Genomic DNA, 13,606 nt, shown 5'->3' on the forward strand with positions numbered 1-13,606 from the left:
GATTGTGTCTCTCCAGTGTGCCCCGAAAGGGGTTGGGGAAATCAATACCCTCAATCACAGTGGAGAGCATTTCTCTGTCAGTCACACAGCTGAAGTGATTAGAATTGAGTCATAAGCTGATGAATAACTTGCACTGGCTTCCTGCACCTCTTCTGCACCTCTCAGAGAGCCTAATGAACTCTCGAGGCTGAGGGGATAGGCTAACAACTAGTGCAGCACTATTAACATACCTTCAGATAACAGCACAGCCCAGGGTTACAGTCAGAATTAGAGATGTTAACTTAATCCTTTGCAAGATTGATGCCAGACAAACATAAAAAAAGTAGCGGAGTGGGTAACATTGCCACCCCTTTTCTCTAATATTGAGGGGTTTGAATACACTTCTATACTTCACAAAATGATGAGAATCGGCATAGATCGATCACTTATCAAATGTTTTTACAATAACAAATAACATTCCTCCCACATCTCAAATGTGCTGTATACATTTTTCAAAATCCACTAAGTTGGGATATTTTAAAATAGAAACCTTTTCCCTACTAACGGGGATATTTTGTTCTATGTCATTTAAAATAAGTATGGTGTCGTGTTTGTGGGCTCGCAATAGCTTCTGGAAAATATGCTCCCCACTCCTCGCAAAAAAAGCACACATACCAGTATTTCAAATCCATTAGTTATGGGGGAAAGAGTGCCTCCAATTCCTCAGACTGAAACTGCTGAGCAATCCTGGGTGTCACTATTGATCTCGTGAGCAAAACTGCTTGAAATACTTAACGTGTATATGATTCATGACTAGATGTAACCAAAACTAATCTTCCACAAAATAGATTCGTGTCTAACATGAATGCATGAATGTAGATTCCAGAGAAAAGAGCACATAAAACAAAAAACGCCAAGGTAAAATTACCAACAGAAACTTAAGTTAATTATCTGCTGTACTAATTTCTCAGCTTATGTACCCTCACTTATCCTATTGGCATATTGGCATCCTGAGTTTGCAAGCGGTGCCCATAAGTTCTGAAGTTAGTAACATTCTCCCTCTTATTGCTACTAGCTGTTGTCATTTATGTGTCTTTGTGACAGCCTTTGCTATTGGTCAGGGATTTTTTTCTGTGTAATCATGACGCAACTTCCATTACCAAATCCATTGACCTAACAGGAAGCCTTCACTTTATGCCAGTTCTCTTGTCAGGAATGCAATCTGCAGGAGTGAAGATGGGCCAGCCTATGGGCTGCCCCCTCATCCATTTTTCTTGATAGCGCATTTGCCTTAAAGTTTAACTTCCTTGGTTTGACTTCAAGGCTCACAACAGCAGGACTTTAAAAATACCTACAGAGTTATTGTCTTTAAAGTAGTCTCATAGTGTCAGAAGCTTATACAACTAGAAAGGAAAAAAAGAAATGATCTGGTTCAACCAATTGCCTACAACAACTGAAGCCCTAGAGCATCACAAACTGGCCTATCTAAAGATAATTAAAGAAGAACAGAAATAACCATATCTATATCTGTGTAGCTATAGCTATATCTGTATCTATCATCTATCTATCATCTATCTCTTTTTATCTATCATATCTATGATATATGTTATATATAAAACTTGCAAATTATAAAGTATATTGTATATTTAAACAATTAATTTAAAGAAAATGGAATAAGCTAATGTCTTCACACTAATAGTAATAGCTCACTCTCATTGAGCAATTATTACATGGTAAGTACTTTCATGTGAATTATGTGAATTACTTTATTTAATTCTCACAGTAGCCCTATGAGATAGGTACTGTTGTCTTCATTTTACAGATGAGGAAACTGAAATTTTTAAAAGGTTACATAGGCTGGTCGAAGGGTACACAGCAAGTATTGGGATAGGAATTCAAATCTCATTAGGTTGACTTCACAGTCCACAGTCTTAAACCCTCTGATACTCTACACATTCTGGAGATTAGCAAGAGATAGTGGAGACCATAGGAGGAATGCAGGCTTTGAAGTTTACAAACATGCCCTCAAAATTTTCCTCCATAGCCATGGGCTATGTGACAGTGAACAAGTCACTTAAATCTTCAAATCTTTAAAATGGGGTTAACGTTAGATGGCTATTAGAAAATTATGGGGATATTAAATGAAGTAATATCTAAATGCACTTGGCACAAAACCTTAGCTGTTCTATAATTGGCTTCAATTATTAATAATAAATAATATCAGCCTTCAGACTGACCTCTGTGAAAAATGTAGTCTTCAAATTTTCTTCAAATGAGAGCTCTTTTATTTGGTCCTACACTGGGAGTTGAGATTAAGACACAGATCTGCCATCAAAAGCTCACTGTGTAAGTGATATAATTAAGGTATCCCTTCAGGTTGACCCTGAGTCACGAATAAGATCTCTTCATCATATGGGACAGTAACTGGGTCACAGTAGGTCATCAATAGCTGAATATCTGCTGGATAAATAGATGGATGTTTAGGGGATTCTTTCAATCTTTTAAAACTTAGATTCAACTTTAGTGTCTTCTATGATACAGGTTGAACAAATTTCAATAATTGCAGCACTACTTCCTTTTTTCATATTAAAAGGTAAGAAAAGTTGGTAATTCTATAGACCACTAACCCTACAACCCCCTGCCCTTTGGGACTTTTTTTACTCTATTTATATTAATAGGATTAAGAATGAATATGGTCTAAATTCTCTCTGCCTCACTTATGAGATAGAATCTTCATGGAGTAGAAATATAAACTAGCTCACTCTGAACATAAATATAAGTAGTAGTAATAATAAAAATTTGTAGAAACTTGGTATTGGGTGATTCAGAGTATATGAATAGCAGGCCTAGATATAAGCACTAACATAGAATAGAAATTAGCTCTGGTTGATCGTATTACTTGGTGGTTTAAGTGTTTCTTCTTTGTTTTTTGGTGGGTTTTTTTTTGTAATTATCTTCCAAAGTATCTATAGTGAAATACATTTACTTTGTAATTATAAAAATAATAAAATAATATTAAAAATACAATAAATAGGCTCAAGGAGCAAACTCTGATATTTTTAAAAAAGGTTGACAGAATTTAATATCTGCATTTAAATATACAATCCCACTATATTAATATTCAAGAGAAAAAATAGCACTGCAAATTTATTTTAATTAAAAAGTCATGTCAACTAATGAAGGTTGAAAATTGGAATCAGAGAGATAATGTTTGAATATATTTACTTTTATGTTTATCTTCTTTGATTACTGATGTCAAGTTCAAAGTTGTCCAGAAAATTACCTCTAGAATATTACATGTAGTAACTTTATTAATTTTTTAATAAACTGGCATCTTTAATAAAATATTCTTTCTCATCTCCTATTCTTTCAATACTTTTTCTTTAGCTAAAATGCATTTATTTATTATCATATTTATTGATTTTTATAAATTCCTTGAATTTTTTTTCTTTTTTCTCAGTTTTATTGAGATATAATTGACATATAACATTGTATTAGTTTAAGGTATACAACTTAATGATTTGATATATGTATATTTTGCAAAACAATTACTACAATAAACTTAAGTAACATCCATCATCCATCAAAAATATTTTTTCTTGTGTTTAGAATTTTTAACTTTCAAATATACAATGCAGTATTATTTATTTTTCTATTCTTTTGATGCAAATTTAAATTCAGAAGGTTAACTTTTTAACTTTATTTCTTAACAGCTCTTTTTTTAACAGCTACTATTTAAAAATATTTTTGGATACATTATACATTTGCATAGTCTCCAAATCACAATAGTATAAAAAGGTATAGATTGAAAAGTAGATTCTTCAACTTCTAGCCTTTCCTTTGTTGATAACTAGTAAGTTTCTGCTTTCCTACATCTGCCAACATGCCATCTTTGATTTCTTCATATTTTTATAATCTGGGTTAGGAATCTTCTTTTGGAAATCATTGCAGAGGTGATTGTCATGAAAACTTCAGTCAATTCAAAAATTTTTCCAGGGGTGATCTTGCCCTATCAACCCAAACTTATATCTTTTGTTTTTTAATCTATGTAGGATTCCAGGTCCTTCACAGCAGCTCCACACCCATACTATTTTTGCATGTCTTATTTATTTATTTATTTATTTATTTATTTATTTATTTATTCATCCATTTCATTAAATATTTATTATGTAACATCTCCCAAATGCCTCCCTAAAACTGTGCCCTCAAGAAGTTTACAGTCTGGCAGAGAAAGGAATTCCACTATAATAATGGCAAGGACAATGATGGGTTAAGTACAGAGCCTTCTTCAGAGAAGAGACATCTAACTATATCTCAGAGAGAAAGGGAATTCTCCCAGAAATATATATCAGCTAAAAAGCAAGTGATATGTAGGCTAAAGTATGTGGAGGAAAGCATGCCAGGAAGAGGAAAAGGCATGTGTAAAAGTCCAGAGATGAATGAAACATGGTATGTTTGGGAACCATGATATAGTTTTGGTTCCATGATGTGGTGATAGCATAAAATATTGAAGGAGAATGAGGTATGAGGTGGGGGAGGAGTGTACTGTGAAAAAGGCGACCTGCAAGATAGTCAGAAGCAAGATAACATGGGCCTTGTGTAATGTAATATATTAAGGCATTTGGACAATGTACTGAGAATTATGGGTACCAGAAATGATCTTTAAGCAGGTAAAATTTGCATGCTGGAAATAACATTCTCGCTTCGTGCATATTTAGATTGATGAGGAGATAGAGTGGGAGACTACTTCAAAGGCAGTTGCATAAATTCAGTTGGGTGATGAACAAATGCTGAACTAGGATGGCAGGAAGGAGGATGGAAAGAAATGGACACACATGAGAGATATTTAGGAGGAGATGTAAAAGGAAGTAAGGCAATGTAGGTCAGAGAGAAAGTATAGTTTAAGAAACATCTGCATTCCAAGCTTGGGCCAATGAGTAGATGATAGCATATCACTCTTTGGAACAGGAAACCCAAGAGGAAAAGGAGCTGGGAAGAGGTGGAGCAGATGAGGTCGGTATTAGAATCTTCTAGTTGGAGGTGCCTGTGAGAACTTCAAGTAGATATATGAATCTAGGGCTCAAAAGGGCAGGTCAGTCACAAATTTCGAGTCATCAGACTATTCTTGGTAATGGATGTGGGCATGGAGGAGTGGGCTGGGGAGACTACACAGAAGGTGCCCACGGTAGAGCCTTGATGATATTTTTCAGACTAACAGAGAAATACTTAAAGGAAGACTGTTCTTTATCCCCATGCATTGCCTAGCTGGTTCAAGGACTAGTTATAAAAGTCATAAGATAAAAGATGTTGTAAGATTAGGATGTATTTGTCCCAATTGTGCCTCAACAGAAATTTTTCTCAGAGGATTTAATGAGGGCATTACAGTAAATCTTGATACTCATTTTAAAGTGTTGTATGTGTTTTGTTTTGTATAATTTACTTTATGTCTTATTTATATCTTAATTTCATAAAATATTTTGAAAAGGCTATACAGAACAGAATAGTATAAAATAAAATTGGACAAAAATCACTTACAATAAATTAAGACTCATATTTAGGGAGGGCAGACAAAGTGAGGAATGTCCAATGGCAGAAACATGGAAATCATATATAAGGTGTGATCAAAAGACTTGGTGAATGTTTAAATTAAAAAAAAAAAAAATTACTAAGTAAAAAACACATTGCCATTAATCCTCCTCGCTTTGAACACACTTATCCCATTGTTCTTACCACTTTCTGCAACAGTTCTGGAAGTCCTCTTTCATGAGTGTCTTTACCTCATCCTCCATCATGACAATGCTGTCACACATTGCTTTTGGTACAGCAATTTCTGTCAAAAAAACATTACAGTGTGTTCTCATCCACCTTATTCACTGGATCTGGTACCATGTGACTTCTGGCTCTTCCCCAAAATCAAAATGATTCAAGACACCGAGGCCGCTATGATAATGCAGCTAAAGACAAAAAAGAGGACTTCCAGAACTGCTTCAGAAAGTGGCAAGACGATGAGGTGTGTTTGAAGTGAGGTGAGAGTGTTTTGAAGGGGATTAATGGCAATGTGTCTCTTACTATAATAAATATATATTTTTAATTTAAATATTCACCGTATTTTTTGATCACATCTCATATATCTAGTTTGTATTTGATTATGTTTATATCTGAACATCTGAATATTTATTGATGTTTACTTTAATATATTTTCATTTGTTATTCTAATTAAGTTCTTATTGCAAAACGATTCATCTACATTTTGGAAAATTTAGAAAATAAGCTAAAACAAGAAAATGAATTTGACCTAAAAGTCATGAAGAGTTCCTGTGGTATAAATTGCATGAGGTCAGGAATTTTTGTCTATTTTTTCATTACTTAGTCTCCAAGACCTAGATCTATGCCTGACACATTTAATAAACACTTGTTAACATTTTAGAGTCTTTAGGATTAGTTGCAAATAAGATATAGATGGATTTATTTTTTTGTTTAAGAAGGGTCTTATTAGTTCTACCTAGCCCATCCTAATTTGTTTCCACTTTTCCGCTATCATCCAATTCACTCCAAGTTTTTGTCCACTCAGCAAATATTTATTGAAGACCATACAATATGCCAGTCACTCTTCTAGGTACTTTGGATATAGCCGTAAAATAAAAGCAGATCAAGTCTCAGATTTATGAAGTTAACATTCTAGAGAGAAAAGACATAAACAATATCAACAAAGAAATGCATTATCTGTCAAGTAGTAATAAGTACTCTGAAGAAGAAATAATGCATGACAAGAAGACAGAGAATAATGGTTGAGGGAGGGGCACTATTTCTTGATAGGTGAGTCAGAGAAGGACTCTCTGAAAAGGAGCTATTTAAGTAGAGGTTCAAATAAAAGATAGAAATAAGTCAGGTAGATGGCAGGTAGAGAACCATTTTAAGTTGAAGAAACAGGTGCATGGTGTGTTTGAGCCTCAGCAGGTAGCAGATGTGCCTGCAGGCCAGGGTTGGGCAATAAGAATTGCACTTGCAGGCGCAACCAAAAGCCAGAACATGTAGGACCATGGACTCATAAAAGCACTTGGAATTGTATTCTATGGGGCTTGGAAAACAATTGGAGTGTTTGCACAAATAAATAACATGATTTGAATTATGTGCCAAAAGCATCACTGTGGCTACTATTTTGAGAACAGAATCTAGGAAATCAAGAGTAGAAATGGGGAACTGGTTGGAGGTTACAAATAATCCAAGAAAGAGATCATGGTAACGTGACAAGATAGCAATGATGAGGATTTAGAGAAGACGTGGGTTCATGATTTATTTTGAAAGTAAAGCTGACAGTATACTATATATGAGAAAGGGGAAAATCAGAGGAGTCAAAGGTTTTTGATCAAGAGAACTAAGAAATGGAGTTACCATTCACTGAGATAGGGATCATTAGTACAGGAACAGAGGAGAGGGTAGGGCAAAATCAAGAGTTTGGTTTTGGCTATATTAAGTTTGAGATGTCTATCAGGCAGACATGCAGTGAATTTGGTAAGTGGGCTATTGCACATCCATGTATGGGACGCCTAGGATAGGTTTATTTTGGAGGTAAATTTTGAAGACAGTCATCCAATAGATGGTATTTATACGGAATGGATAAGACTACCTAGGGATTAAGAGAGAAGAGTACTGAGAAATGAGCCCCAGGTCACTGAAACATGTGCAGATTGGGAAGAAAAGGAAGATCTTGCAATAGGATTTGAAAAGGATTAAGCTTTCAGTGAGGTAGGAAGAGAGCAGAGAGAGAGTGACACAGAGAAAACAAAGTGAAAAGGGCTACTATACACAGAGAAGAACCAAGTCTGAAATTAGTGGTGATACATTAAGATTGAGAAACAATGATTAGATTTGGCAGTGTGGAGGTCAAGAGACATTTTGGTGGTGACATGAAAATGAAAGACTGCTAATTCTTTGGAGGAATTTAGTTCTAAAAAGGAGTAGAGAAATGGAGTATTACAATAGCCTCCTGTTTTTGCTCTTACTACTTTTGTTAAGTAAAAGAATGACAGCTTCTCTATCAGACAAATGCAGAATCTCAGTGGCTTAACAGCATGCTAATTTTTTTGTTGCTTATGTATTATCTAAATTAGTGACTCCTGATTGGTGAGCAGCTCTTCTTCAATGAGGGATTTAAGAACTCATGTAGAATTATGATCTTTAAAATAAAGCTGCCAACATCACTTTGCTGTCTACATCCACCTGAGAAGGCAAATATCATGGAGGATAACACATAGGAGGTTTTGGATATCAGACTTGCAAGTGTGATACATCACTTTTGCCCACATTTGATTGACCACAAATTAGTAACATGGCCACTCCTATACGTAAGGGAGGCCGAGCCATGTAAGCTACTTGAGTGCCCAGGAAGAAGACAAAACAGATTTGGTGACTAGTTAGCCACCTTTGTCATATTCAAAGACAGCCAGTCCTGCCATTCAGACTATGTCTATGTTGTTTGCTGATGAAAAGCATCTAGGAGAAAGGAAAAAATTGAGGACTTCAGAGTAACAGGCACCATAGTAAAATCCTTTGGGAAATTAGGAAGGCCTGGGACGCAGGCTAGAAACAGAGAGATAGGTCCTGGTTAGCAGCATGGATAATTTACCTTTTGTGTTAGTGGAGACTGCAGAATATAAGGTTGGCAAAATTGGAGGTGAGAGTATAGAAAAGCTAATGAGAAGAACTCAGTGGTTTGCCTTAAAATACAATTGAACACTCATTAAATGTTTCTGTCTTTCATCAAAATTTTTCTGGAGCAGGATGAGTAACAGGAGATTGATTTTGATTTTATGTTTTGAAATTGTGTGTGCCAACAAGTCGAAAGAACATACATAAAATACATGAGGCTAAAACCTTCATGTATGTCAATTAACTCAAAACAAATTTGGCACGCGTAAACCACAGCACAAACAGCCCTCATAAAGAAAATGAAAAATAATTCTCTTTCAGACCTTGATGGTATCTTTTAGCAAATGATTGCTGAAAACCAACACTAAATAATGCCTCATGGCATAAAATAATACATACTACTATTACCAGATTCTATTAATACATACTCTTTTAATATGTTAACTGAAAACTATTTTGATTTTTAAAGGGAATATAAAATGAGTCATCCTAAAAATCCTTTACCACATAAGGTAAATCTTTTTCATGGAGATTTACAAATACCAAGCAAGAACTTGACAGTCTCTCCATGGATACCTCATATTCCAAAGACATAAAATGCTTTGAGAAAGACTTAGCTGGGAGGAGGTGTGTGGAATCATTTTAACAGCATTTCCAGGATTTTTCAGTGACTCATAGTTCTAGGCATTCATATGAATTCCCAACTTGCATTTTAAACTTTACAATCATTTAAAAAGAGAATGCCTTCCAACTTTTCATGATAATGAGATCAAACTTCCTCATAGAAAGCTTTAAAATAGTGTTAGTCTTTGCATTCCTCCTCCCTCACCCTCATATTCCTCCCCCACCCTGATATATTCCATTGCATTGTTAGTGGAACTGCTTTGTAAATTCCAGAGAGGAAAAATTGTGCCCGATAGACTTGGGTTGCAGAAAATCAACAACACTGAGTTAAACTGGAGTTTTTACCCCATCCTTAAGAGATATCACTGTTTCATGTATTACAACTTTTTCTTGGTTGTCTTGGTCTGATTTTTCTCCCTTAGTGTGTGTAGTCCTGTGCAAACAAGCATCCCCTTAATTTCAGTGGCTAAAACATCAAACATTGATTCTCACCCACATTACATGTATGTCACAGGTCAGATGGTTTGGGCTCTACATATCTCCTCATTCTGGAAGCCAAGCTGAAGTAATAGCTCTTAAATGAAAATACACAATGCTCAAATATGACATTTGAGAGATCTATTTATATTCTATTGCTCAAAATATGTCACAGAGCCAAGCCCAAAATTACAGAGGACAGGATTAATACTTTTCCCACAGGATGCACAAAAAGTTTTATGGAAAAGGAAAGAGTGAATAATAGCAAATTATAATCCAACATACCATAATATCATAAAAGCCATGAATCTTGACTTTTGAACTCAGATGTGCAAGAAATGTAACTTCTCTAATCAAAGTTAATTGTGATCTTTGAGACCCCCCCCCCACTAAGGTGATAAGATTTAATCAGTTTTTCTGGTTCTTCCTATTCCTACCCCACTCTAGATTATGTCACAGCCCCTCCTCTAACAATATGTCAATGAGTTAGGTGCAGTAAGGATCTCATTCATTTGTGCATATAGGATGTTGCTGAGACATCAGGTTTATTAGACTCCTCCTCAGGTCTTTGGCTCTCTGTCGCTTTTGTGCCAAACTTTGGGAATGGACATTTTGTGAATTTGCCTATGGTCCTGCTTGCCTAGACATACTGTAAAACTATTTCTTCCCTAGGATTTTGCCCCATCACTGTTGGTTTCTTACAAGAAATGGGGTGCAAGCCCCTTCTGCTCCTAAATCCTATGAAACTTTGAGTTCTTGCAGTATCCCTGGTATTTGTGGTCTAGAGGTAGATACAGGTGACCTCTCTGCCTTAGGATCCACAGGTGTCTTTGTGTCTTAGTCTGGATTCTTCCAGGATCAGACTCTGACACAAGAGTTTGAATTCGAGGAACTTATTTGGTAAGTGCAGAAAACACCAGTAGGTATGTGGGGGAAATAATACAGGAAAAGAAAGACTGTAAAGGGTGTGCTATTAAACCAGTAGAAGATTGGAGCTTCATTTTACATGGAAATGCTGACAAAAAATTATTCCACCTGAGGAGAGAGGGAGCTGGGGTATTTATACACCAAAGATTGAGAAGTTCTGTGAGATACTGAGAAGAGAAAGAAAACACACCAGTAAACCCACGACTCTCAAGGGTTCCTGCGACAGCTGATTCTTTTTTTTTTTTTTAATTAAAGTTTGTTGGAGTGGCAATGGTTAGCAAAGTTATATAGGTTTCAAGTGTACAATTCTGTAATACATCATCTATATATCACATTGTGTGTTCACCACCCAGAGTCAGTTCTCTTTCCATCACCATATAATGGATCCTCTTTGCCCTCATCTACCACCTCCTCCCCACTTACACTCTGGTAACCACTAAACTATTGTCTGTGTCTATGAATTTTTGTTTATTTATTTGTTTGTCTTGATCCTTTGTTGCTTTCAGTTTTATACCCCACATATCAGTGAAATCATATGGCTCTTGGGTTTTTCTCTCTGATTTATTTCACTTGGCATAATAATCGCAAGATCCGTCCATGTTGTTGCAATGTAATGCTATTCTGCCATAAGAAAAGATGAAATAGTGCCATTTGCAACACCATGGGCAGCTGATTCTGCCACACTTTCATCCTGCGTTTTTCATGGAGCATTGAGACTTTCTGCAGTTCTGGGGAAACACTTCAGGTACGGAGATCCAGGTATTGGCAGTTCCTAGTCAAGTAAAGTTCATTGAAAAGGACAATGATTAGGGCAGGAAAAATACTTCTGGTACAGCTTGCATCACCTTCCTTACAGCCCAGAGCAATCCTTTTATAATCTTTGGGAAAGCCTTTTGCTTCCTGTTTTTGGTAAAAAAATAATTTATGTGCATTCACAAACTCTCTCCTTATTTTGACCTTAGGCATTTACAAGTAAAACAAGGCCGATTCATAAACAAATTTATTTTATTGTTCAGCGGCTTCCCCCAACCCTCAGCCCATGCCACCCTCAGATCTTGAGGTTATGTACTTTGTGGCTAGGAAAGAAGAAAACGGTAAGAAGGATAAAATGAAAAATAAAAGAAAAACAGAATAGTATCTCGACATTGTTATGTTGTTGCCATCTTATATCTCTACAGACGTATAATGTGGGAGGTTTACGTAACTAGTAGACTAATTGTTAAATAGCAACCTAATTTTTCAGTGGCTTAACATAGCACAAGTTTATTTCTTGCTCACAGCACAGTATGCTGTAGGTCTGGTGAGGGATGGATGTGGTGAAGACTGAGCACCAAGCAGTTATTCAGTCTCCCAGGCTCATTCCATCCTGTGGTTCTACCTCTTCCAGGTAGTCACATAAATCTCTGTTCATTTTTCAGGTGGGAAAGAGTCAGGAGGATTATGCATGGGAGGGTTTTATGGACAAGTAGGAATTGGAGTTCATTAATTCCACCTACATTCTATTAGCTAAAATTTAGTCATATGGCTGATCAGGAAATCCAGTTTCTCTACATGCTTAGGAGAAAAGGGGGAACAGAACAGTATATAACTGGCCAAACTTTGTCATAATGTGTATAAAGATTTAAGAGCAAAACACTGAACTAGGAATATGAAGACATTAGTTTTAATTGTATTTCTCCACTTACTATCTCTATGACTCCTAACCTTGTTACTTAACCTCTAGGCCTCAGTTATTGATCTGTAAAAGAGTGACAATAATATCTGTCCTACTTACTTAAACTCCTAGACTGTTGGAACGCAAAAGGGCATTAGAAATCTTTGAATTTAGCATCTTTCTCCATGTCTTATGTAAGACCACCTATGTTAGATTACTTGGGCACCACCAGGCCCTACTATGAATCTCTTAGAAAGAAGAGCACGAGACTCTGCATTTTATGATTATTCCAGGTATTTTTTTCTGTATATAAAAGTTTGGGATCCACTGACTTTGTTTAAATTTTTCATTTTACAGTTAAAGAAACAAAGAAAAAATACAAGAAGGTGATGTAGTTAGTAGTAGACTAAGGCTGCAACTCTTACCTCATGAGTAACTAGCCAATGTTTTTTATTGTCTTTTCTCCCAAACCATACTTTCCAGTGGGGATATTTTTGAGGATCAAATAGCATAATGTTTGTAAACATGTTTCTTTTGAACTATGGTTCATCATGTTAAAAAATATATGATTTAATTTTGTAGCCTCTGGTCAGTAAAACGTCTCTTGAGGTTTTATCTTCCTTTGAAAATATTATTCAACATTTATGAAAACTTAGAGGCAAACTGTGGCAATACTGGTTTAGTTCTTGAACCTTAAAATTTCCCTATTAGTTTTCTAACAATTCACTCTTTCCTACAAAGAGCTCTAGGCCAAGGCAACTACACGTGAATGTGTTTCTGTATGTCTGGCATCCAGCTCTAGCTTGTTTCAGCCAGACCTTCTTATCTAAACTTTCAAAGTGAGACTTGCTTAGCATTTCTGTACTTCCTGACTATAGAACCCCAACCCTGTCCTGTATCTGTCATTGGTCTTAGGTAGAGGACCTCTTCATGTTAATGTGACATTTTGGACTTAAGATGGTTTCCTGCCCCAAGGGCAGAGTTGTATTGTTTTATGTTTTTATTATTGACTATTATATTTATTATATTTATTCTTTAGCATTTTGTTTAAATCCTTGCTAAGACTGTTGCCAAAAAATTAAGTGGTGAAAATTGCCTGTTTTGAAGGAAGTGGAATAAGAATATTTCCTTTTTAAAATATATACTATTTGTTTCATTTCAGTGGAAAATATTTTCTTTAAAGAATATACTATAAATCCCTTAAATAATAAAGTATCTTAAAAGCTAATATCAAGCTATTAATTTAAAAGTTATTTCACTAAACAGTAAAATTTGTTAAACAACATAGTATTAAAA

Source organism: Rhinolophus sinicus, chromosome 17, assembly GCF_057876585.1.
Source record: "Rhinolophus sinicus isolate RSI-liver-muscle chromosome 17, RSI-T2T, whole genome shotgun sequence".
NCBI classification, from domain to species: domain Eukaryota; kingdom Metazoa; phylum Chordata; class Mammalia; order Chiroptera; family Rhinolophidae; genus Rhinolophus; species Rhinolophus sinicus.